Source organism: Caretta caretta, chromosome 6 (genome assembly GCF_965140235.1).
Source record: "Caretta caretta isolate rCarCar2 chromosome 6, rCarCar1.hap1, whole genome shotgun sequence".
In the NCBI taxonomy this organism is placed as follows: Eukaryota; Metazoa; Chordata; order Testudines; family Cheloniidae; genus Caretta; species Caretta caretta.
Genome location: NC_134211.1, coordinates 60495042 through 60520415, shown reverse-complemented (window position 1 = coordinate 60520415; position 25374 = coordinate 60495042).

Here is a 25374-nt window from a genome sequence, read left to right as displayed (position 1 = left end):
GCAGAGGGGCATTGCTGGCACATGATGGCATATATCACATTGGTGGATGTGCAGGTGAACGAGCCTCTGATAGTGTGGCTGATGTTATTAGGCCCTGTGATGGTGTCCCCTGAATAGATATGTGGGCACAATTGGCAACGGGCTTTGTTGCAAGGATAAGTTCCTGGGTTAGTGGTTCTGTTGTGTGGTATGTGGTTGTTGGTGAGTATTTGCTTCAGGTTGCGGGGCTGTCTGTAGGCAAGGACTGGCCTGTCTCCCAAGATTTGTGAGAGTGTTGGGTCATCCTTCAGGATAGGTTGTAGAACCTTAATAATGCGTTGAAGGGGTTTTAGTTGGGGGCTGAAGGTGACGGCTAGTGGCGTTCTGTTATTTTCTTTGTTAGGCCTGTCCTGTAGTAGGTGACTTCTGGGAACTCTTCTGGCTCTATCAATCTGTTTCTTCACTTCCGCAGGTGGGTATTGTAGTTGTAAGAAAGCTTGACAGAGATCTTGTAGGTGTTTGTCTCTGTCTGAGGGGTTGGAGCAAATGCGGTTGTATTGCAGAGCTTGGCTGTAGACGATGGATCGTGTGGTGTGGTCAGGGTGAATGCTGGAGGCATGTAGGTAGGAATAGCGGTCAGTAGGTTTCCGGTATAGGGTGGTGTTTATGTGACCATTGTTTATTAGCACTGTAGTGTCCAGGAAGTGGATCTCTTGCGTGGACTGGACCAGGCTGAGGTTGATGGTGGGATGGAAGTTGTTGAAATCATGGTGGAATTCCTCAAGGGCTTCTTTTCCATGGGTCCAGATGATGAAGATGTCATCAATATAGCGCAAGTAGAGTAGGGGCTTTAGGGGACGAGAGCTGAGGAAGCGTTGTTCTAAATCAGCCATAAAAATGTTGGCATACTGTGGGGCCACTTCTGTGTCACCCTTATTGCAAGTGTAGGTGGGGGATTGGTTCCGCAATTTGGGGGAAACTTTCATGGCTTATAGACTACCCTGGTGGAATTAGCTAGCGAAAGGATCTGAGTCCTTGCTCCCACTCCCTTTACCAAGAGGCCTGCCTGACCTCGAGGACTCCCAGTCCATTCTCTGTGTAGCAGAGTCCTCGTAACCCCAACAAGGCTGTGCCCGGGATTCCTGTGGTGCTTGATCCCCAATCTTGTCTTGGTCACTTAGGACAGGGGCTAAGGCGTCCCCACTCTGGGGTACTCTCTCTACTCTGGATTCTTCCCTGACCCACTGATTATTGCATATAGTTCAAGCAAATACAATTGATTAAATAGCAACGAATTAAAAAAATAAGGGAAAAAATGGAAAAGGTTAACAGAAAATACGTCACCCCACTCTGTGGCACAGGGACATCACAAACAGCTGTCTCTGGAATGTAAGGGAAGTTCACAGTCTGTCCCTCACACATCCCAGGCCTCCTTCACAGGCCTTGGCTGTGCTGCAGGGGTGCCGTGGGTCGGACACTTGTTCTGGCAGTGGCCACACACCCTCAGGCTCTAGGTGGCAGGGCCCTTCTTCCCAGTCCCCCCTCCAAGTCTGGCCTCTTGACAGCAGATAGAGAACACATCTGAGTGGTTGAGCTGAACCCAGTACTTCCCACAAATCCCCAGCTTCTTATTCTTTCTCAGGTTACATTCTCTGTCCTTTATTGTACTGGCTGTAGCCTATGTACAGGAGATGGGAGGATGCAGTACAAGAAATTTGTGTTAACACTTAGAAGTAGTTTTGATTGATTTGTCCTTTTCCTTGCACTTTTATTCAAGATGAGTCCCAAGACAGATTGTTAATTGGTTTGCCCTTCACGTTGGGATAGCTGGATAAATGATGTTACATAAATGTCAGTCATTCAATATTTATCAAATAGTGATGCAATGAATTTCAGGATCAAATAATTCCTGACTCTGATTGAATGAAAAACCTGTTTCCATTTTAAAATTGAAGTCAGTCAGATTTCTTTCCTTCATCAATCTTACATCAAAAACTGGTTTGTTGTTAGATTCTGATGGCCAAATTATGAATCGCAGAGGCAGTCTGACATTGGGGTCGGGGAGGAACTACAGCAACTGAGTAATGTAGCAGGTAGCTTTATGCCCATGTAACTTACTGGTCGGTGTGTTAGATGTCCCCCTCTGTGCCTGATCCACAGAGCATGTGAATCTGTTACAGCCCCAGATACAGAGTCTGGCTTTTTGAATCAAGCTATAAAGATTCATGCTTACAGCTCTGGAAGTCCCCAATACAGTGTTGGCCACACCTGCCTAAGGGAGAGGGTGCTTGTACTCTTACTGTAGTCACTTATAATCAAGTAGGGGAAAATGCTACCAAATCACAAAGTTTTCAGCCCCACTCTACATTCTCTTTGCACAGGTGTAACTGGCTACATAATGTGGAAGGCAGTGAAAAATCAGACCCAGTGCTGCCAGGGGCACTGTGAGGAAAAACGTGTAATGAACGTTCCCTTGCACTGACCTCCTAGTATGAACTGGTCTACAGACGGATGGGACTGTGGCCACACCTTCAGCTTCCACACATCTGCTCCCTTTGGGCTATGCAGCATGTCCAGTAGTTGTAATGGATCAGATACTCAGCTGGAAAAAATTGCCACAACTCAGTTCTTCTGTGGAGCTATATCAAATTACACCAGCTGAGGATCTTGCCTACAGTGTTATCAGGTATATTACAGCTGCCTCCTGTCTTAAAGTGCTGATGGGAAGGGACTCCCTGTTCCTTCTCACCTCCCATTGCACATCCATTGATGGGCAGCAGTCATTTAGAGTCCTAGTTATTCCAGAAAGCTGCATACAGTAGAAGTTCCATTTTATTACCATCTTTGTCCAATGCACAATTATTGATCTTCCGTTCTGGGCAAGGTAATTCCTGGTGCCTTCATTTAAAGTTGCAGAATTACAGGAAATAGATACATTCCCTTCTCTGCAGTAATGGCAGGATAATTTGTCAATTAAGAGAGATCAGTTGTAGAATGCCTTTTATGTCTGAGTTATTTCTGAACTCTTTTAATTAGATCCAAGCCCTTCCATATATCTTCTGAGGTAAAGGATATTAACCTATGTCTGTATGTAAGACTGAGATGAAATACAGATTGTATCAGAGTTTAAGCACTGGGAAATTCTGATTTTCATGGCCAACATGTGTGTCTCTGTGTTATTTCTGTTTTTAAGCTAGTATTTGAAAGTGAATTAGGTGCTGGACTGCCAGCCCTGGATACTGCAGCCTTCTGTTTACTTGTTGAACAGGCATAGAATGAGTTCACAGCTTGACAGTCTGTGCCCCTTGCCAATGTCCCTCAGACCTGACCTGGAAGGACCACATCTGGGAGAGATAGGGGAAGGAGGAAGTTCATGTTCAATGTACATTCAGGCCTTGGCCTCCATGCTGAATGATATATTACATTGGTCATCTTAACAAAAGCCTCTATAATAGACCTGGCCAAAGAATGGGAATTTTTGCAGGAACACTCCACATTCAAAATTTTCCCATTAAGAAAATTTCAAATGGAGATTGTTCCTGCAAATATTTGAAAAAATAAAGTGTAGAAAAACTTATTTTCTAACTGTTTCCAAATGGAAAATTTCAAAGTGTAACTTTCTCTCACTCTTTAAGTGAAAAGTAACTTTTTTTTTAAACTTTCTCCTCACTTCTCGTGGGGTGAATTTTTTTTTAAAAACGTGAGCATTTACCCACAATTTAAAAACAAACTATGTTGAGAATATTGGGAAAAAAGTAGGTTTTTTCCCTGAAAATTTTCATTTTGAATTTGTCTTTAAAATAAAAGTGTAAAATTTTAAAAAATGATTTTTTCATAGAAAATTAAATTTTCTATGAAACCCCATTTTTTACATAAAAATTTGTCAATATTTTGACCAGCTATGTCCTACAGTAATAAAGCCAATCACAATAAGGACCATTTAAAGCAGTTCTTGTGGGTTGTCAAGGTTCCTTCCCCACTCTGAACTCTAGGGTACAGATGTGGGGACCTGCATGAAAACCCCCTAAGCTTATGTTTATCAGCTTAGGTTAAAACTTCCCCAAGGTACAAACTATTTTACCTTTTGCCCTTGGACTTTTGCTGCCACCACGAAACGTCTAACCAGGTTTATGTTTGAGAAAGTGTTGTTTGGAAACGTCTTTCCCCCCAAAATCCTCACCAAAACCTTGCACCCCCCTTCCTGGGGAAGGTTTGATAAAAATCCTCACCAATTTGCATAGGTGACCACAGACCCAAACCCTTGGATCTTAAGAACAATGAAAAAAGCATTCAGTTTCTTACAAGAAGAATTTTAATAGAAGAAACAGTAAATAGAATCACCTCTGTAAAATCAGGATGGTAAATACCTTACAGGGTAATTAGATTCAAAACATAGAGGATCCCTCTAGGCAAAACCTTAAGCTACAAAAAGCCACAAAGACAGGAATATCCATTCTATTCAGCATAGCTTATTTTCTCAGCCATTTAAAGAAATCATAATCTAACACATATCTAGCTAGATTGCTTACTAAGTTCTAAGACTCTTATTCCTGTTCTGTCCCCGGCACAAGCATCACACAGACAGACCCTTTGTTTCTCCCTCCCTCCAGCTTTTGAAAGTATCTTGTCTCTTCATTGGTCATTTGGGTCAGGTGCCAGCGAGGTTATCCTAGCTTCTTAACCCTTTACAGGTGAAAGGATTTTTCCTCTGGCCAGGAGGTATTTTAAAGGTGTTTACCCTTCCCTTTATATTTATGACGTGGGTAATGAAGGACTGGAAGACAGGAGATTTGGGTTCTCTTTTTAGCTGCCATGTACCTCTTTTGTCAAGAGTAGAGCAAGTCACTTCTCCTTTGCTTCAGTTTCCCCATCTCTAAAAGAGGGTTGATCATATTTGCCTCTCTCTAAAGTGTGTGTGAGGCTTAATTAATGCTTCTGCCTCTATCTAGGCTGTTGTCCCATACCCATCACCATGGTATCTGAATGTCTTTGAAATCCTAAAATGTAAGTTGTTATTATTATGGAAAATAAAATGCAGCCGGATTTTCAAAGGAGGCCTTCTGAGTGAGCAATAGGCAAGATGAATGTATCACAGTGGGTTAATTTCTATATATTCCCAAAAAACTAATAATTTCCTTCTATTGCCAGCATCCTGTTATTGGGCACATGATGTTGCAACATAATCTGGATATTATTAGAACATTGGGAATGCACGAGGATTTAAAAGGAATTTTGTAAGAATAATTTGGATAATAAGATGCCCTTAATCCTTCTGGTTATAGATCTACTAGAGATAAGAAGGAAGAAAGAGTCAGGACTGCTAGGTTCTATTTCCTGTTCTCAGCTGTCTTATTATACAGCCTTGGCCAACTTATTCAACTCTCCCTTTACCTATCTGTATAATGAAGATAATAATTACCTATTTTTTATTTGAGTGACTGGGATTATGATACTTGCAGTAATTAATCTTTGTAGACCACTTTGAGGCTATTGATGAATGGTAGTACAGAAGAACTATATTAACAACTCTACAATCACTTCCCCACAAAAAGAAGTAATAAAATCTGATCTGTTGCTTCAGTGACTTGGTGCTTTGTTTCAGCATTGGCTTTCAGTTTTACTCCTGGAAGAATTCTGTGCCACTTCACAATGCAGAATTTGTGCAGAATTAATGTTCTGTACAGAATTTAATTTTTCCCCACAGAATTGGTGCTACAGAGCTGCTGGCTACCACTTGGGACCACTGGACCCAGCAGAGCCTGGCTCACCAGCTCGCAAATACAAGACACTGGGTATGGGGGAGGAGAGGAGGAGTGGGAGCTGGAGAGTTCCAGGCAGCTGTGGTTCCCAGCATGTCCTGCAGCATTCCCAGCATGGCTTGAAGGAAATGGTACAAACTGGGGACCCAGCATCAATCTGTTTCTGTCTCTGGATCCCTGGGCTCTGGGCAGGGCGGGGGTAGGGGGTGCAGGTGCCTGGGCTGGGGAGTTGCCCCATGGCTAGGCACTGTGGGTAGTGGGTGTGGGTGTCTTGGCTGTGGGGGCACCTCATGGCTGGGTTTTGGGGTGTGGGTGTGGGTGTCTGAGACTGGAGGAGAAGAGTTTTCCCCCCAAGATGTGCCCAGCTGGCATGTGTGACACCCAGGCTGAGGCACCCAACAAAAGCATAACAGAGAAACAAGAACTGGGTTGTAGTAGGGGTTTCTTTTATTCTCTGCTCCTGGGGGAATCTTTTTCGTTATCTTTATTGTTACAGACATACTTGCTGACAGCAATTTTTAAATAAATTACCAAAATAATTGAAACTGGTGTGATTATATTGTGTTATTTTGACAAATAAACTATGCCAAATTTTAAAATATTATGCACAGAATTTTTAATTTTTTAGTTCAGAATTCCCCCAGGAGTACAGTTTGGAAACTTAGGATCTGATTCTCCTGCCAGGGTGATGTAACACCATTGACTTCGTTGGAGTTGCACTGATGTAAATCTGAGTAAGTAAAAGGTAAATAAGGGCCATAGTCTTGTCAATTCATACTAGGATATCAGGGGGAATTATTGTGTTTCTGCAGGCTACTGTTCTGACATTCAGGGCCTCAATATATTTAACTTTAAAATCAATATTTTATATAACTCTCTAAACTCCCTCCTTTTCCATTCTCTGTGCTCCAAGCCCTCTTTGCTTGTGCATTACTTCCTTTTTTGTGTGTTTTTTTTTCACCTCCCCCCCCCCCGGTAGCCTGAGCAAAAACTATATTTCTCTCCCTTGTAATATTGTCCCATCTTTTCCTCAGTATGTCCTCCAATCACTTTCCTCCCCTCTTACCCATCTATGTTTCTCCTCCATTCCCTGACACCCTCCCACTTCTTTTTCTCCCTCCCCACATTGTCTCCCCCTCTAACATTCCTTCCCCAATCTCTCTTTGTTCCCCAGCCTCTTTTTCCCCTCTCTTCCAGCTCTCCTGTTTTTCATTCTCTCTCACTAGCCTCTGGCTCTCTGATCACTTTCTTTCTATAGATCTTTCTCCTCAAATGTACTCTTTTTTTTTTTTTTTTTACTAGATGCAAACATCCCCATTTGATTTCTTTCTAACACCGTCTGGCTTAACCTAGCCTCTTCTCCTTTTGCTGCCTGAGGTGGAAAAAGAGCTCCTCATTGTGGCTTTTCAGCTGGCCTACCACCATCATAACATGTGTTTTGCACTAAGATATGGAGTCTCACAGTGCCATCATCCTCTGAAAAATGACTGTGTAGAAATGACACCTTCCTATTCAGCAAATCTTCTTCCATTGTATCTTACTCATTGACTTGAGTGATAAAATGTATTTCCTACATTTACATGTTAGCCTTTCAGAGCTAACAAAACAGACAGTGAGATAGATTTTATTTCTTCTTGTGTAGAATCAACAGAATTGCTTACTAAGTCTTAGCTACAGGGCTTATCAGGTACACCTGCGCAAAAACACTGAAGGCAGTCAGAATACACACATTATTGAGGGCATAATTTGACCTATTGAACGTTTATTACCAGGGTGATGCAAGAGAGAAGGAAATAACTTGTCTTAATGAGAATTAATTTGCATGGAAGCTGGTTAGGGGGAAAAATCTTTCTAGTTGTAAATTGAGTACATCTGATCTGGTGCGAATGGGTACAGGAGTTTCTGGAGGCTAACCCTTCACTCACAGGCTAACTCCCATTAAGGTATAATGCAAAAGGCAAACTTGGGAGAAGTTGAAAGACCAAGGAGGGAGGTAAGCTGGGATTGTAGAGGACACAGCTGCTCTGAGCTGGCTGCACTGCTGCTGTGCTGTAACTGCACAAAGTGCTGTCATGCCATAATTGGCTCAGTTAAAGATAAACATATATAAAGTACAACAAGGAGTCCGGTGGCATGCATCTGAAGAAGTGGGGTTTTTACCCACGAAAGCTCATGCTCAAATAAATCTGTTAGTCTTTAAGGTGCCACCAGACTCCTTGTTGTTTTTGTGGATACAGACTAACACGGTTACCCCCTGATACTTATATATAAAGTACGACACTTTCTTCATTTCTCTGGTATAAGAAGAAATATATAAAAGATATTTGGGGCAAATACTACCCCCAGTTACAACTGTGAAACCTATATGACAATCATTCTTTAGAAATGTCCAATATAATCAAATATTCACTGTGATGGAGGCAGCATGGATTACACACACTTACACACACAGATAGGGGACCACTCAGACCATAACATTGTAATCTCTTCCTTGCTGCCACAACTCTTCTCTGCTCTCCACAGAGCTCTGAAACTGCATAGGCTACATACAGTGCCAAATGTGTGACTCAGCACTATCTCTGCATTTTGTATCTGGTGCCTACCCTTCATTTATGTTTGACTGGGTTAAGTCTTCTCAGATTCTGTAGGTTCAATCAGGACTTTGTTTGGGGCAGATCTTTGTCAGCTGAAAGCCTTTGGTTGTCAGACTGTTTCCCAAAGAGGATCTGCTGAAGTCTCTTGCTGGTAGATTTTAGGGCATATTGCAAGTTGCATTAATGGCAGAGGTACATTTTTATCATGTTTAGGCTCCTCCTTTGCTTCTATATCCACTGCCCTTTGTTCTTCTCACTGCTTTGTGGGTGCGGTTTACCTGACAGCAAATGGAGATGTCCTGGTGCCAAATATCTTTCTTTGTACTATGTGGTTGGCTCTTTAAATTTTTAATGTCATGTTTTTAGTTTTTATTGCATGGCACTTAGATGACTTTATAAATGGACTAAATGAATAAATAATCCAAAGAAATTTCATGTGGGCAGAAACAGCATTGATGGAGGGTATTGGGAGGATTATTGACTTTCTGGGGTTATGCCTCAGGCCCTTAGCTCCTTCCAGACAATTATTAACCTCCAGGGTGTGCCCTGCATGTTAACAATTATAGGAAAACCTGAATGCATTTGCTATGCTCTAAAAACACTCCTCCAAAATAGTCTGGTGCCGTCAATAGATGGTAGCTGTAGTTATGGAGGGGAGCAGAACTCTATATGAAAAGTCACCCTGCTGGGTAGTGTAGAATAAAAAAATATCATGCACTCAGAAGCACTAAACTATAACTCTTGGTAGCTTATTGCCAGAGATGACCAGCTCCAGTACTTTATACAGTTATACAGACAAATCACTCTATGTATTATTCAATTTACAGAACAACCATACTATAACGTAAATTGGGTAAGTATCTGGCTCAGTATTTGCATGGAGACAAACAGCAAACCTTTATAGGCACTAATGCAAACTATGCAGAATTTTACAGTGGCTGTGATGTGGGCACAATACTGGCTCAAGAGAGGTATCTTGCCTCTATAGATTTATTCAACGTTCACCTATTTCACACACAACCCTTTTCCATTTGTGCAACTCTCCAAATTCTCCAACCAGCAGTGATAGGACCACCAGTTTGCATAGGTGCTGGAACCAGGGATGCCACACCCCCTGCCTTGAATTGGTTTCCATTATATTCAGGGTTTACAATTTGGTTAAATGGCTCTCAGCACCCCAACTTACAAATTGTTCCAGCACCCCTGCAAGTTTAGGACTATAGTATCCATGCAAGCTGTTGCTGCAGAGGTAAGAGAGTGAACCAAGAAGAAGGAAAGTGTGGATGCAAGGCCCACAAATCTGTTTTTTCTCATTACCCAAAGGAGCTTCTGTCTGCACTAGTGCATTTATGAGGTAAAAGTTATTGGAGAATAAAGATGGTATAATTTACTTATGCTAGCACTCATGTGACACATGCAACCCAGAATGAAGCCCCTAATAATCATAGACTCATAAATTTTAAGGTCAGAAGAGACCATCCTGATAATCTAATCTGACCTCCTGCACATTGCAGGCCACAGAACCTTGCCTACCCACTCCTGTAATAGACCCATGACCTCTGGCTGGGTTAATGAAGTCCTCAAATCATGATTTAAACCTTCAAGTTACAGAGAATTCACCATTTACAGTAGATTAAACCTGCAAGTGACCTCTGCCCTGTGCTGCTGTCTTGAGGAGCTCAGCCTAATGTGTCCACAACCACCAGTGTCAGCTGACTTGAGAGTGTTGCTGGGCCTCAGTCCCCCATGTGCTCACTTCCATTGATGTCTGTCACGGATCCACAGAATTGGTGCTATGGCCCCAACTTTGGAATGATCTCCAGGAGGAACCCTTCACTGTTCCAGACTCCCTAGGGGCCTCACTCCTCCTCCTGGTTAAGCCATGTAGCTTCACCGCCTTCTTAGACTGAACCTCTGGGTCTGCAGCACTCCTGCTTCACACCGTGAGTACCATTCAGTGAGTCCACCTGAGACAGACCCCGTTGCAGATTTGTACGTTCTTTAGGTGTTAATGCACCTCGCCAAGCATTTGCAGTGACACTTACATAACATTGCCAAACAGTGGGGTTTGTTAGTCAACTGGAACACAACACAGGAAGTCCTTAGGGTAGCACAGAGAAATGAAGATTAAAGCATAGTCCATTCTGGTTAGCCCAGACTCCTGTCAAGCTGTAGGAACCCCTTGGTTTAAGCTCTGTCTGTTTCCATCTGACCTCCTTGGTAAACTCCAGATGAGAGCCACAGCTCCTTCCAGCCACCCACTCTTATCCCCCACTCATACCACTTCAGTCCTTTGATCTCCTGCTGGGAGATTGTTGTTCAGTTCCCAACAGAGCGGCAGGAAAGTCCATATCCCTCTGGGTCATTGGTTGCTGGGTGTCAATGTCCTGGTGATTGGATTCACCATTGCCTTCTCAGATGCTCCATTGTTATGGAGGCTAAGACCAAGACAGCTAGGTAACACCCACACAGATGTTTCTGCCTGCCCTGAGAGCAAACAGTCCCCGTCCACTCACTGGGTAACAATGCAGCACATAGGGGAAACTGAGGCACAAAGAGAACCATAAAATATTACAAAATATCCCCCTTTGTCACCATGACTACCTCTCGCGGCAGCACATGCTGCTCCTTTAAGAGTAGCAATTATATGCATGTGGGTGCATGTTGTCCTCAGCCCCCTAAGTCATTTTATCCTCCTCTCAGTCGATATCACTTCTTCTCCCATTCCAACAACCTATCTATTGTGATGGCAGAATCTTGCACTAATTTTGGAGGGTTACCTGGGATTGCACATTATTTGTATTACAGTAAGCATCTTCCGTCTCTGTGTTGAGTCCTGAAGTTCCTCAGCACACTTGAGATAAAAGTCTAGGGCTTAGTGGACATATTGATTCAACAAACAGTAGGAATGTTAAAAAGTCTAATCCCCAATTTATCATACTGGGACTATCAATATTTCATTCTATTTTATTCTCATGTTTTATTCTGCTGTTCATGATAAGCCACAGAAGAAGTGACTGTAGGTCCCCCAAAAGGGCCAAAACAAGGGAAATCTGCAAAGAAATAGGTGACTTGTCACACACTCATCAAGGAGAGGAAAGGGGCTTGGGCACATGACCTTCTCTCTGAATGTTTGGCATTTTTAACACATTGAACCTAATGCTTATCTCAGTTACACCAGGGTAAATGTGAAGATTCCAACCTCTGCCTTTTTCTTCCCAGCTTCTCTCTATATCAACACATTCCTATCTCTCGTTTACATGGATTCACCTACACCCTGCTCTCGTCTCTAAGGGCCACCGTGTGCTTGGCCCTGCGTGGGTGTGCAAGGTTGTGAAAACACAAGAAGCGTCATTTCAGTGTGCAAGCACCAGTCAGAATTGCAGTCCCTGCACTCTGCTAGCAAACTGTTCTGTACAAAAAGAAAAGGAGTACTTGTGGCACCTTAGAGACTAACCAATTTATTTGAGCATGAGCTTTCGTGAGCTACAGCTCACTTCATCAGATGTATACCGTGGAAACTGCAGCAGACTTTATATACACACAGAGATCATGAAACAATACCTCCTCCCACCCCACTGTCCTGCTGGTAATAGCTTATCTAAAGTGATCATCAGGTGGGCCATTTCCAGCACAAATCCAGGTTTTCTCACCCTCCACCCCCCCACACAAATTCACTCTCCTGCTGGTGCTAGCCCATCCAAAGTGACAACTCTTTACATAATCAAGTCGGGCTATTTCCTGCATAAATCCAGGTTTTCTCACATCCCCCCCACCCCTATACACACACAAACTCACTCAGTTTGGGGAGGAGGACTACATATTCAGTCCTTCTCATTCTTTCAGTTTGTATTCACAGCCATCTTGCTCTCTTATTTACATTACCCTAGTTTCTCTCTCTCTATTTCCAATATCAAAGCTCTATTCATCATCACCAACTCATACTCTCATATGTGGTGTGGAAAGTCTGAGCCCTTGCTCCACAATATGAGGAGCTGTCTGCTTGCACAACACAATAAAGTATTTAAGAGCCTGTTACTCTCCCTGAACTTCCTTACTTCTCACAAATTAATGGAAGTGCAAGTTAATGAGCAAATTACAAGCAAAAGAGATTTTGTTCTGAATCTATCCTTTAAAAGAATCTATCCTTTAAAACTGTCCCAAGGGCAATAAAATCAAAAGGGATCAGCAGAGCACATGCATCCCAAAAACTCAGAGGTGTACAGTGCAAGTGGTGATAAGAGAAATAGGAAAAGCAGCTGTCTTCAGCCATCTCATTGTCAGGTGTAAAACAAAAATGATACCATTGGCCCTGGGAAATTTTCACAGTGAGACAATTTTAAACAATTTGTTTTAAGGGAACCTTCCACTTCTGCAAATAATGTCTACTGAACAGAAGTAGCACAAATCTCTCTGCCTTGTACTTTAGCAAACACAATGTCATATCTCATGGCTATTGTGATTTGTATAGGGGACAGCAAGCAAGTGAATGAGATCATGGCTAGATTAAGATATAGGTGCTACAGGCCTAGGGCTCCTGCTCCTGAAGTCATGGGATCACATTACAATCTCCATTTACTTTCTTTACATTAAAGTTTCTAGTCCTCATGGTTATGAGAAAAAAAAAGCTTTGAAAATGTGACCCAAGTTGTACCTGAGTCTGCAGACAGCCTGAAATAACAGCTCTGAGAGATGTGAACTGGCTCAGACACTACAGTATGGGGTTAACTTCAAAATCCACTGCGCTGGAGGGCCCGGCCATTACCACTGCAGTAGGGGACTCTGGGTGGCAGCAGGAGAAGAGTGCAGCAGGGCTTGCCGCACTGCCCAAGCAAATACACCTTGATGGTTGGATAAGTAGTGAGAAGCCCCCTTCCTGTCACCCCTGCTTCACCTGGGGACTGAATGGATCACTGCTATTATCTCTGCTGCAGGATCCCTTATGCCATTTTGGAGAGGGAAAGAATGGGGTCCCTTGCCTCTCTGTGAATGGATGGGGCTTCCTGCTACCACTTCTCCATGTTAGGCAGGGCCATGGCATGCAGGTGGATCCACAATATGTATCCTATTGTGCCTGGAGCCCTGCATTGCCATAATCCAGCCCTGGAAGTGAGTGGCATTCAGTGGGAAGGCATACCATCAATTTTTATAATGGCCAACAGAAAATTCTGTTTCACCCCTTCTCACTATGACACAGCTTAGTTACCCTTTGGACTGCAGTTCCACATTGTGCCAACACCTTCACTGATCTGCCCATGATAACATACAAGATCATTTTTCTGAAAGGTTACAACTAATTCCCATGCCCTGTAGCTTTTCTGGTCTCAGAGAGCCTTCACTCACCTTCTAAAAATTGCTCTTGTGACTTTGTAACACTTGCTCCATTTCTACTCACACGGTTTGTTTAACAGATGTTGGGAAAGGGATTAATTCTGCAATGGAGGCCCCACAGGGCAAGAGTAGGTTGGCTTTGTCCACCTTGAACTGAGTCAGATAAAATGAGATCTTCACCTGTTACTAAGAAATGACCGAGGCAGTTTCACATGCATGCCGTCAGATGTCACCAGACTTCACTGGTGTTTCTATATGGACAGGGTAATGGCCTCAGCGCACAGATTAGCCAGAGAAAAGGCAATTTTGAGAATCCAAAAAGACATGAAGAGATGAAAGGAGAGAAACAGCAGGATTAGGATCACAAATTAAATGGTCAAAGCCAGATGCAGAAGATTATCCCAAAAGCCTCATTAGAGGATTTACAAGCCAGAGCAAGCCTGCAATGGAGAAAATAGACAAAGCAAAAGCAGCTAATAGCAAGGCAAAGACACACACACCCTAAATTCCCTAGGGCGGGGCTGGGTAGTTCAGGGGTTATGGAGTAGGCTACAAAACCTTTCAAATGTAGGTAGCTGATGTGAGTCCATCTCAGGCCTGGAAATGGAAATTCTGAAATACAATGAGGAAGGCTGTTCTTGTTTTCCTAGCCCAGCAGGAAATACTGGGATGTTGTAAGCTTTCCAGCCAAACTTTATAGTTAAGCAATCTATATGAGAGTTCATCAAGCAGCCAGACTTTCAGATGCTTATGCAGATTCCAAACCTTTTGAGATTTGTTTATCACCAGACAAAGTTCTCCCTGTCACCCAAACTGGGGATGGGACACCATTTTTGTAGGTTCAAGAAAAAGTTAGATGGTTTTAATTCTCACTGGCAAGTTTCTTCTTATTCGTAGGTCTCTCCCAGCCTCCACTCGGCTGTTTCCCCCCTTTCCAGTCCTGTTCTCGGTTTGTCTTCTCACCCAGCCCTACAAAGGCTGCTCTTCCTCATCCCAGCTCTCGTGAATTCCAAGACTGCCATCTAGCCCTACTACCTGGCCCTCTGTCCTTACCCAGCTCCCAAGCTGTTTCTTCTAGCCTGCTGCTCACATCCAGTAGACCTCCATCTCTCTAGCTACATGTAAAATAAATAAAATCCCTTTTAACTCAGAAGCCCTGGGAAGAGGGGAGCACAATGTACAAGAGCTTGTGTGACAACTTTGCGTTTGGTTCCATAGGATTTGCTTACCTTGAGCTTCACCTTGAGTTGAGGATTAAGATGAACACAGGGAGTGAAATCTTGGCCCCAGTGAGCTGATAGAATTATAGAAGATTAGGATTGGAAGAGACCTCGGGGTCATCTAGTCCAACCCCCTGCTCAAAGTGAAGATAGGTTTTCACCCAGGTAAACAAACAAAACTCAGCCAAAACTGATAAGCTTTTTTTCGGTTTCATATCGAAACCAACAGAATTTACTAGATGCCTGATGGCTTCCATCCAAATACATAAATTAGATTAGAGGCACTTTTAACAGCCTGAGTTCTGTGCAAAATTTAGACCCAGTTTGCTAAAAGATTTGCAATCATTTCAGCACGCCTGGGCTGAGTTTTGGGATTCTAACATATTCCATTGAATTATAAAGGCCTTTCAGAGCTCTAGCTAACCAGTCAGATTAAACCAGAAAAAAACAAACAAAAAAAAACCCCATACCCCCTAATACATACTGGACCTGGGCTCAATATTCCAATAGCCTCCTCTCCTAAGCATGTGTGGAAAATGTGTTACTAACATCAAGTAGGTGGAAAGGACACATAGCCGGAGAGGAAGTTATCTGATGAGGAAGATTGGTTCACATGATCTCTGATCATTCCAGGTAACTTTCATCTTAAAACAGCATTAGATCTGAGACTTTAAAGACTGTCAGATGCCTTGAGATAATTTGGAAGATAGTAAGGTAGCCAGAGAGATTTCTAATGAAGTTTACCTTACCACTACCTTCCTCCACTCGACTGACATGGTCACTCACTTCCTCATGACCCTTCCTCACCACATTTCACTGGAATTTTGATCAGACCTCAACAAAAAAAGACACTTTTTCATCATCTGTTTAAAAAAACCACAAAAACAAAACACAAAGTTGTTCCTTGATTAGTTGAAAGGCAAGCCTTCAAATACAGACTCTTTCTGATTTTGATTTGCCTGGAAGGGATTGTGTGTGTGTGTGTGGGGGGGGAGGAAATCTCTGGAAGATGTGGGGGATGGATCTGCAAAACACAGAGGGTCAAACCTTGATCTCAGTTCAGTCTGCTTTGTGCTGCTCCAGAGGTGCAAAGCAGAGACTTAAAAAGCTGGCTAAATAGCTGGCTAAGGATTCCCCACTCAAACCTGTGGGACTGGCCTTATGCCAATCTCTCTCCCGCAGCCTCGCTGAAGGAGTTGTGGTTTATACAGTCATAGATATTTTTAAAGGCCAGAATGGACTATTATTATCATGTAGTTTGACCTCCTTCAGAACGCAGGCCATAGAATTTCACTGTAAATTAAGCCTAATAACTTCTGGTGGAGCTAGTTAATATATTTTAAAAAGACATCTAATCTCAATTAAAGATTTCAGGTGACTGAGAATAAACTATAACTGTAGGTAAACCTGTTGCAATGGTTAATTACTCTCACTGTTACAAAATTGCACATTATTTCTAGTCTGAATTTGTCTAGCTTCAATTTTCAGTCATTGGATCTTAGTGGTAATGATTCTCTATAATCAGCAATATTCTCCCCAATTGATACCTACTGACTGTGACCAAGTCACCTCTTAACCGTCTCTTTGTTAAATTAAATAGATTGAGCTCCCTAAGTCTCTCACCATAGGCCTGTTTTCAGACCTCTGATCATTCTTGTGGTGGGAAGAACTGTAGCCAGAGTGCTGCTGTGCTCCAGTGACCCACATAACTGCCCTTGGCAGAGAACTTTTCTAAAGTATGCTGCCTGGCTGGGGCCCCAAAGAGGCCATTTTGGCTGTGGAGAATAGCCAGAGATCAATAATCCCCTATATGCCTGGGGGATCATGTACAGTTGAGTGAGATAGCTCTGCACCAGCTAGGGACTCCCTCAGAGAGTAAAAGTCCCAAGAGGGGAGGACTGGTGTCTCTCCAGACTCCTTGTGCCATTAGAGCAGTACGAAAGGATTGTCCTGCATTATAGGACAGAATTTGGTCCTATGTATTTACAGATTTTACCAAATTAAAATTCAAAAGGTAAACAAAAGAAAATTACAGAAAAAAAGACAGATGGTTATTAGACAGAATAGCAAGAATGGAATGTATTAACCTATAATGTTCAGTGCTTATTAAAAAACCTATTAAATTCAATCCATATAACCCATAAAATGTAAGTATTATACTAAAGTGTCAATTGTACTCAATTCTAGTCTAGGAAGATTTTTTTTTATCTCAACATAAAAATCTATAATATAGATCCTTTCAGGTCAATCAACCTTATTCCAAGTCGGTGTCACTGACAGTCAAATACATTCTAAAATAAGTATTTCAAATAATCTAAATAGCTTTGTTATAGAAATGTCAATTCAAGACAAACCTGTTTTCCCAGATATTAAGAAGAGTAAACAATTTCTCACAAAACAACTTTAGGTAATAGGTCAGGACCACAGCTGTTGTAAATCAGTATGGCTCTATTAAATCTATGGAGTTACTCTGATTTACATAGCTGAGGATTTGGTCCATTATCTACTGTGAACCCCAAGTTATTATGTGTTATAGGAGCACCTAGGAGCCCTGTCCTGGACCAAAACCTCATTGGAGTAGGCACTGTACAAACAACAGAATAAAAGGGCAGTACTTGCCCCCATGAACTTACAATCTAAGTAAATATGGACTCTAAGTGGTTTTAAAACTGCTTTCTAATCTCATTCTACAGTCTGGTTTACACAAAGGTAAAATTTTTAGTATTCTAATTACGTACAAAGGGATTTTCAAAGGGGTGTGTGTGAATGAGGCATGCAGTAGCACAGATGAACACGGACAATTGGGCAGTCTTGAAATCTCTGGAATTTCCAGACCTGAGGATGAGTGGGGATTGTTTAGAACATTCAACTACTTCTCCAGGCACTCATGCTTCTTTGGTGTTCTGGTTCCTGCTGTATGCTCAGGCTTCAGAATTTTCAGCTGAGTCTTTAATAGCCAGCTACTGCTGTGCCCACTAGTCATCAAAGGCCAGAATTTTCCTACGGTGTACTGGACCCAGCATGCAGCAGAAGGCTAAGCTTGGGCTAAGTGATGACCACTGGGCTACGGGCAGAACTCAAGAATGCCCAGGAACCATGAAAGATATCACAAAGGGACAAGGGGCTCGGAAGGATAAGGACAAATCCTGTCTTTAGTTATAAGATGCCCACTCAGATTAGCTTCAGGAGAAAGAAGAAGGCACCTCTCTCTCTTCCCTCGCTGGCAGAAGCTGCAGCTTTGTTCTATTGCCACAGTGTCCTCTTGTGGGCAAAAGGCAGAACTACAGCAACATTTTGACAGGTTTCAGAGTAGCAGCCATGTTAGTCTGTATCCGCAAAAAGAAAAGGAGGACTTGTGGCACCTCAGAGACTAACAAATTTATTTGAGCATAAGCTTTCATGAGCTACAGCTCACTTCATCGGATGCATGCAGTGGAAAATACAGTGGGGAGATTTATATACACAGAGAACATGAAACAATGGGTGTTACCATACACACTGTTACAAGAGTGATCAGGTAAGGTGAGCGATTACCAGCAGGAGAGCGGAGGGCAAAAAAACTTTTTGTAGTGATAATCAAGGTGGGCCATCTCCAGCAGTTGACAAGAACATGGGAGGAACAGTGGCGGGGGGGGGGGAATAAACATGGGGAAATAGTTTTACTTTGTGTAATGACACATCCACTCCCAGTCTTTATTCAAGCCTAAGTTAATTGTATCCACTTTGCAAATTAGTTCCAATTCAGCACTCTCTTGTTGGAGTCTGTTTTTGAAGTTTTTTTGTTGAAGAATTGCCACTTTTAGTCTGTAATCGAATGACCAAAGAGATTGAAGTGTTCTCTGACTGGTTTTTGAATGTTATAATTCTTGACATCTGATTTGTGTCCATTTATTCTTTTATGTAGAGACTGTCCGGTTTGGCCAATGTACATGGCAGAGGGGCATTGCTGGCACATGATGGCATATATCACATTGGTAGATGTGCAGGTGAATGAGCCTTTGATAGTGTGGCTGATGTGATTAGGCCCTATGATGGTGTCCCCTGAATAGATATGTAGACACAGTTGGCAACCGGCTTTGTTGCACAAAAAATTAGAACTCTTCAGGGCTCATTAATTATGCGCATGCACAGTAGCGCAGAATTCCCTCAGGAGTAGAGGTAACTGTCCTTCTCTGTGTTGGGGACCCTGGGGCATGGCCACTAGGTAACTCGAGGGGATGGAAGACCACGAGTGTCGATGAAGCCCCCTCGCACTAGGCCCAGGTGTCCTTGGCCCCCCCTCCCGCCTGGAGGCACTCGTAGCAGCTCTGTGTACTAGGCCCAAGTGTCCTTGGCCCCCCCGCCTGGAGGCACACACAGCAGTTATGCTGAGAATCTGCAACAATATGTTGCAGAGTCAGACTGCCTGAAACTAAGCAAGGCCACACAGGGCAGATATGGAAGAACAATGCTGAATAAAGCAGCTTTATGTATAGTTTAATAAATGATACAGAGAACCAGGGAACTAGCTGGGAACTGGATTGGCTGGCTATATGGATACTTGGGGCAGCTTGCTATTGGGTAAGTATGTTGGGAAAAAGGATGTATAAAAGCCTGTGTAATTTCCTGCTCTGTGTACAGGATTTGAGATTCAGATCTCCCTGTACCTATTTGAAGCTTCAAATAAACTTTTCTGCTTCTCCACCCTATTGTGATTATTGGTTGTAGCATACCGGGTAATGAACCAACTTCAGCTGTTGTTTAGCCTCTTGGCACTGGGTGCCGGCAACATCTACATGGCACTGGTGAGGCTTCAGCAAGAGCACTATGTCCAATTCTGGGCACCACACTTTAGGAAAGATGTGGATAAATTGGAGAGATTCCAGAGGAGAGCTACAAAAATGATAAAAGGTTTAGAGAACCTGACCTCTGAGGAAGGTTAAAAGAACTGGGCAGGTTTGGTCCTGAGAAAAGGAAACTAAGGGGGGTGGGGTGGACCTGATAATAGTTTTCAAATATGTTAAGGGCTGTTATAGAGAGGACAGTGATTGATTGTTCTCCATATCCACTGAAGGTAGGACAAGCACTAACCGGCTTAATCTGAAGCAAGGAAGATTTAGGTTAGGTAAACTTTTAACTATAAGGGTAGTTAAACTCTGGAATAGGCTTCTAAAAGAGGTTTGGGGAATCCCTATCACTGGAGGTTTTACAGAATAGGTCAGACAAACACCTGCCAGGGATGGTCTAGGTATACTTGGTCATGCCTCAGCAAAGGGGGCTGGACTTGCTGACCTCTCATTGTCCCTTCCAGCCCTACATTTCTATGATTCTATGTACTGCAGTGTGCAGCACCTTCTGTTGCCACTCAAGGATACCAAGTGAAGGGGGCTGGTCCAGTCCTTGAAGGTGCAGGGTATCCAAGCACCTGTGGGGGCGGGCTTCTGGCCCTGCAGCACAGACTGTTAGCAGCAGAGTAAGGAGGCACAGAGCAAGGAACACAGAATCCAAATGTAGCATGGTGTGATGGGGTGCTGAAGCCCCTAACTGATATGAAAACCCCCAAAACCTCCTCAGATGCCCTGGACTTGCCTCATGCACTATGCCATGTAATTCTGTTTTTCCTCTCCCATGCTTTCCTACATGGGTTTGATTTTTTTAAAGCTTAATTTAAGAGCACGGTGTCTGGGAGCTATGTTTTGAACAACCAAAGAATGAGTGGTAGCTTAATTTGTATCTCTGGCTTAGAATGGAGACCACAAAATGCTTCTGAAATCTCCTTTAACTACATCACAGAACTGCTCTCCTAGATTATTTACCTGAGCACTACAGTGAGAAGACTAAACACTTGTGTTGAAAGCCCAAGTGGCCAACCATATTCTGAGACAAGATGGATGGTACAATATCGACTTGTACTTGCATAGACTTTTGAAAATTCCAGCATAAATCATAGTCAAGTTATTGCTTTTCTTTCTCTGAGCATCAGATGGTGTCAGGCCACTAAAGTATTCAAATTTTTAGAGCAATGTTTCTGCTTTGGATGTGCTTCCTTCTATTTTAATCTGCAGGCTGGCTACAGATTCCTGCTTAAGCTATGCTCAATTAGTGTGAATTGTTGCACATTGAATGCAATAAGTTTCAAGGTCTCAGCATTCTTAACCACCACTCACTTAAGAATGAATCCGTATCTCTACATACCTGACAGGGAGATTTGGTACCATAGGGCAAAGGCCATGGTATGTAACTGATGAACAATTAGGAACAAAACACTTTTGTTGGTATAGTATATGTCCAATTATCTGAATAGCATGGGGGGGGGGACACACATGGATTTTATTCGGACAATTGGGAGTTCTGATAATCAAGAGAGCAGGAACCTTTCAGCAGCAGGGTGGCCTTTCCTCCTTGCACTCCTGGTTTGGGCCTCTGCTCTGCTCACTCACTCCCATGACAGCAGGGCTGCAGAAGGCTCCCTGCACTGCCACAGGGCTGGTGACACCCAATCCCTGCAGGTGCAAGGAGAAAGGAGACCCCCAGCCAGGACTCTGTTTTGCCCTCTCTCCGAATGGCAGCCTTCCCTGCACCTTGCATCTCTGCTGTCACAGCCCCACTCTCTTGCTCCCATGACAGCAGGGCTGCAGAGGCTCCCTGCACTGCCACAGAAGCCATTCAGCATCAGCGTGCCCTCCCCCATGGCCAGAGGCTCATCCTCCTTCTTGCAGTCCTGGCCAGGGGGTCTCTGCTCTATTATCTGAACTTTCGCATTATCCAAACCCATTCGTTGCCCCCCCCCCCCCCCAGCAGGAGATAATGTGTATTATAGGGTTTGCGATAAACGGGAGTATACCATACTCTGTGGGCACTGAGTATATATTACATGCTAAAAGGAATCATAAGGATGTAACAACTGGGATAGTAAGATAACAGTATAGTACAATGGGGCTCCTGGTCCATGAGCAGGGATCTTAGGCATTACAGTAACACAAATAATAATGGCCCAGTTAATACAGCTGAACTAAGGAATCAGATTATCATCCTCATTCATGTTTGCTTTTTAATCTGAGAGATGTGGGTTGAGATTTTCCATTTTTAAAAAACTCTCTTTAGCAGAGAATGATTTTGCAACTGTAAGTGATTGAAGCGATTATTTAATAACTGAGGAACTTTCTAGTATGAATACTTATAAACGAAAAGACAGCAATGCAACACAGAATTTTAAGCAACAAACAGTATGGCCTTCAAGTTCTTTCTCTGAGGACTTGCTGGTGATAAACTGCATATGTTAGGAAAACATCTAGGCAGGCTTTCGCTCTGCCTGTGGCTTACTTCAGCTGAGCTGCCAGCCAAAGGCTTGCTACAGGCATATCAAAAGCCTGCCTAGATACTTTTATAATGCATTCAGTAAGTAATTTTGAGGACTTAGAAACATAACTGTCTATGGCGAGACTGTGGTCAGCTGCTCAGAAGCAAGCCATAGCCACAAGGCTATATATTTATATATGTATGCATATACATCTGCCGTTGTTTTTCATATAACTAATTTATATTCATAGTCTTCAAAAATCCTTTTTCAGATACAAACAAGGTACGTAAAGCCTATCCAGGAAACACTGATTGCACAACACTCATCATAGTTAAGATGGAACTTGTTATTCAGATACAAGTAAACGCACAGTTGTTACACACGTTTTCATTAGTACAAATACACATTTCTGGTTAGCTTACAATTAGCAGATCATCACCTGGATAATACACATATATAAAAGTCTTTGATAAGTATCAAGTTAAAATTGGCATTCTTCAGCTCTGTTTGAGTCTTCATCTGGCTGATATCTCAAGAAATAATTAGAATCCTCAGGTCAGGATACTATGATAACTTTAGTCTTTTCTAGTAATGCAAGTGGTCTCCTCCTTCATGAAATGAAAGAAAGTGAGAGTTATAGACTATACCTCTTTTCCAAAAGGATTGATCTTGTGGCTGAAAGGGACTTTGGGTCCAGGCCGGAAGGTTCTCATCCTTCAGGGAAGGCAGGTAGAGCAGCTCTCAGTATCTGCTACTGCAACGTGTAAGGACACTGAGTTGACCTGATGGCCAAGAGGGACTTTGGGCCCAGAGCTGGAGGATCCTAATCCTCTGAAGGAGGCATTAAGGTTGACCTTGCGAGAAAGGGTCTGGCCACCTCTCCCTCTTGTGGGGGAATGGGTTGACCAGATAGCTGCCCAACCAAGATATTGGTTATCTGGGTGCTAGGGGATGTGAGGCTGTAAAAGGGCATGCCTGTCCTGTAGCATCCACTGCTGGCCAAACATGGCTCTGCAGCATCATTCCTCAATTTCCCTTCTTTCAGGGCCCCTTAAGAACTGCTGGTGCTCTACTTTATTAAGCCCAAATAAACTTGAAATAAAATTTCCCTGACCTGTGGTCTCTCCCCTTGGGTTCAGGAGGATGCCCAGCCCTCCTTCCTTGGGTTTGTGTTTTTGGACTTTGAGCAGCTGCTCTATCAACTTTCCTAGCCACTTTCTTCAGGAACCCTTTCAGCAGCAATCTCGGTCATTCTTTCCCTGAGCTGCGAGAGGTCCACAGATAATAAAAGTCCTCCCCCATTCTGAAGGAAGAGACAAAATATATACTGCCTTCTTCCCAGACCTTGTCCTAATTGACTGCCCTGCCTACTCTATAAAGTTTCTGGTCCCGGGCCCTTACAGAAACCGTAGCCCGGGTTTTCTCAAAGCCTTAACTGTTCCCCTGGGACCATCTCCTCTCTCCCAATCCCTAGCTCTGCCTTCTCTAGATCTTCATCCACTTTAAAAACCTCAGGCTTAAAAGGATACACCACAGAACAGGTGTTGATTGACCACTAGTGATTACTACTGTTAAGGGGACAGGCACCCTGTTACAAAGGCATTTTTCTGTAAGATCTGTTTGTTGTTGTATAGTGTGTTTGACATAATTGGCAATTACCTAGTTTTTTTAATGGTAAGTGGTTGCTGTACCTCAGTAACCTATTCTGTTGAACAGCCTAGGGGGAGATTTTACAAAGAGACAAATGCAAATCAACAGGACTTGGGCGTCTAACTGCCACTGAAAATTTTCCCCATTGTGTATTTGTATTCGATATTCTTAAATAGTAATACACAGATTGGTCCATTTTAAGTCAAATTGTATGCACAAACCTTTATTTACACTGTTGTGTTTTTAGTTTCAAGAACAGCCTTTTTTATGGCCTACTTATGTTCTTAGGAGCAAATGTTTCCCTGTGTTACAAGTGGCATCTTTTTTCTGGGAAACATGATGAATTTCTGGGTCATTGGGAACCAAGAGAGAACAGCTAAGAGACAGAAAACCTTGTACCACTGTACTGAGTTTGAAATGCTGTGGAGCCCTCCGTATGATGCTGAACTTAATATAGCAATTCAAGTTGAAGCTAAATGCTGCTCAGGTTTCCAAGATTCTGGCAGTCTTTGAATTCTCATTCTCAGATCTTTGAGCTCCCACTCTCCCAAGTGAGTGTGCTAATCAAAACTGAGAGCATTTTTGGTGTTCCCCCCCCATGCAGCCTTCCAGAAGGATCTGAACATGAGAAAGGACACTGTCTGGTTGTAGATCTGGCCCATAGATATTTGGATGTATCAGAACAGAAAGCATTAGCAGTGTTAATAATATTAGCTGTGATTCAAGACTGCCATATCCTTCAGTATTCAGAATGCCTACAACCACATGTGACAGATACTATCATGTTGCTTAATGCACTTTGGAAAGGTGGTCAGACACTCTGATGAAGAGGGCTGTATAAGACCTTTGAATAGAATAGAATCAAAACCTTCTTGACCTTTTGCCTCCTCCTCATGTCTCATTCTCAATCAGTACATTCCCCAGGCAGCCTGAACTCTTGGGCTTATATGGAACCAGGGCTCCAAGTTAAAGCTCCCTTCCGGAGTTGCCCTCAATGATGCAGGGAGGTACCTTATGCATTTTGCTGCACACGCAGAGATTAATCAAGCCCAGGAAATGAAGATCAAGTTGAAATTTCAAGAGATTTGAGGGAGGCATAATATTGTAGATCTGCGCAAGGAAACCAGTCCCAAAATATTTTGTGGAATAATTAAGAATTTTGCATCTCATTTAAAAGATCACATCTCTAGTGTTACAGCACCCTAGTACCTTATTGGTGCACTGACTCAGCGGAAGGAATATCATCTACTATACCACCGACATGATATCTGTTGCTCTGCTAGATTGAAACAGTATCACAAGAGATAAATGGTGGGAGTTGCTTCTCTCAAGTAATTTAAAAACAAATTGGACAAAGAATAGGAATATATTTTGCAAGAAACAATCCTGCATAGGTTTTCCCCCAGAGGGTGAACTAGGTGATCCATTTGCATTTTTAATCTCTAATTTCTATATTCTTTCATACAAATAATGTTAATAGCTGTATGTTGGGAGCATGGACCATTGTTGCAGGTGGGAGTTTTAGAGATTGAGAGGGCAGATGGAGGACTGGTAGGGAGAAG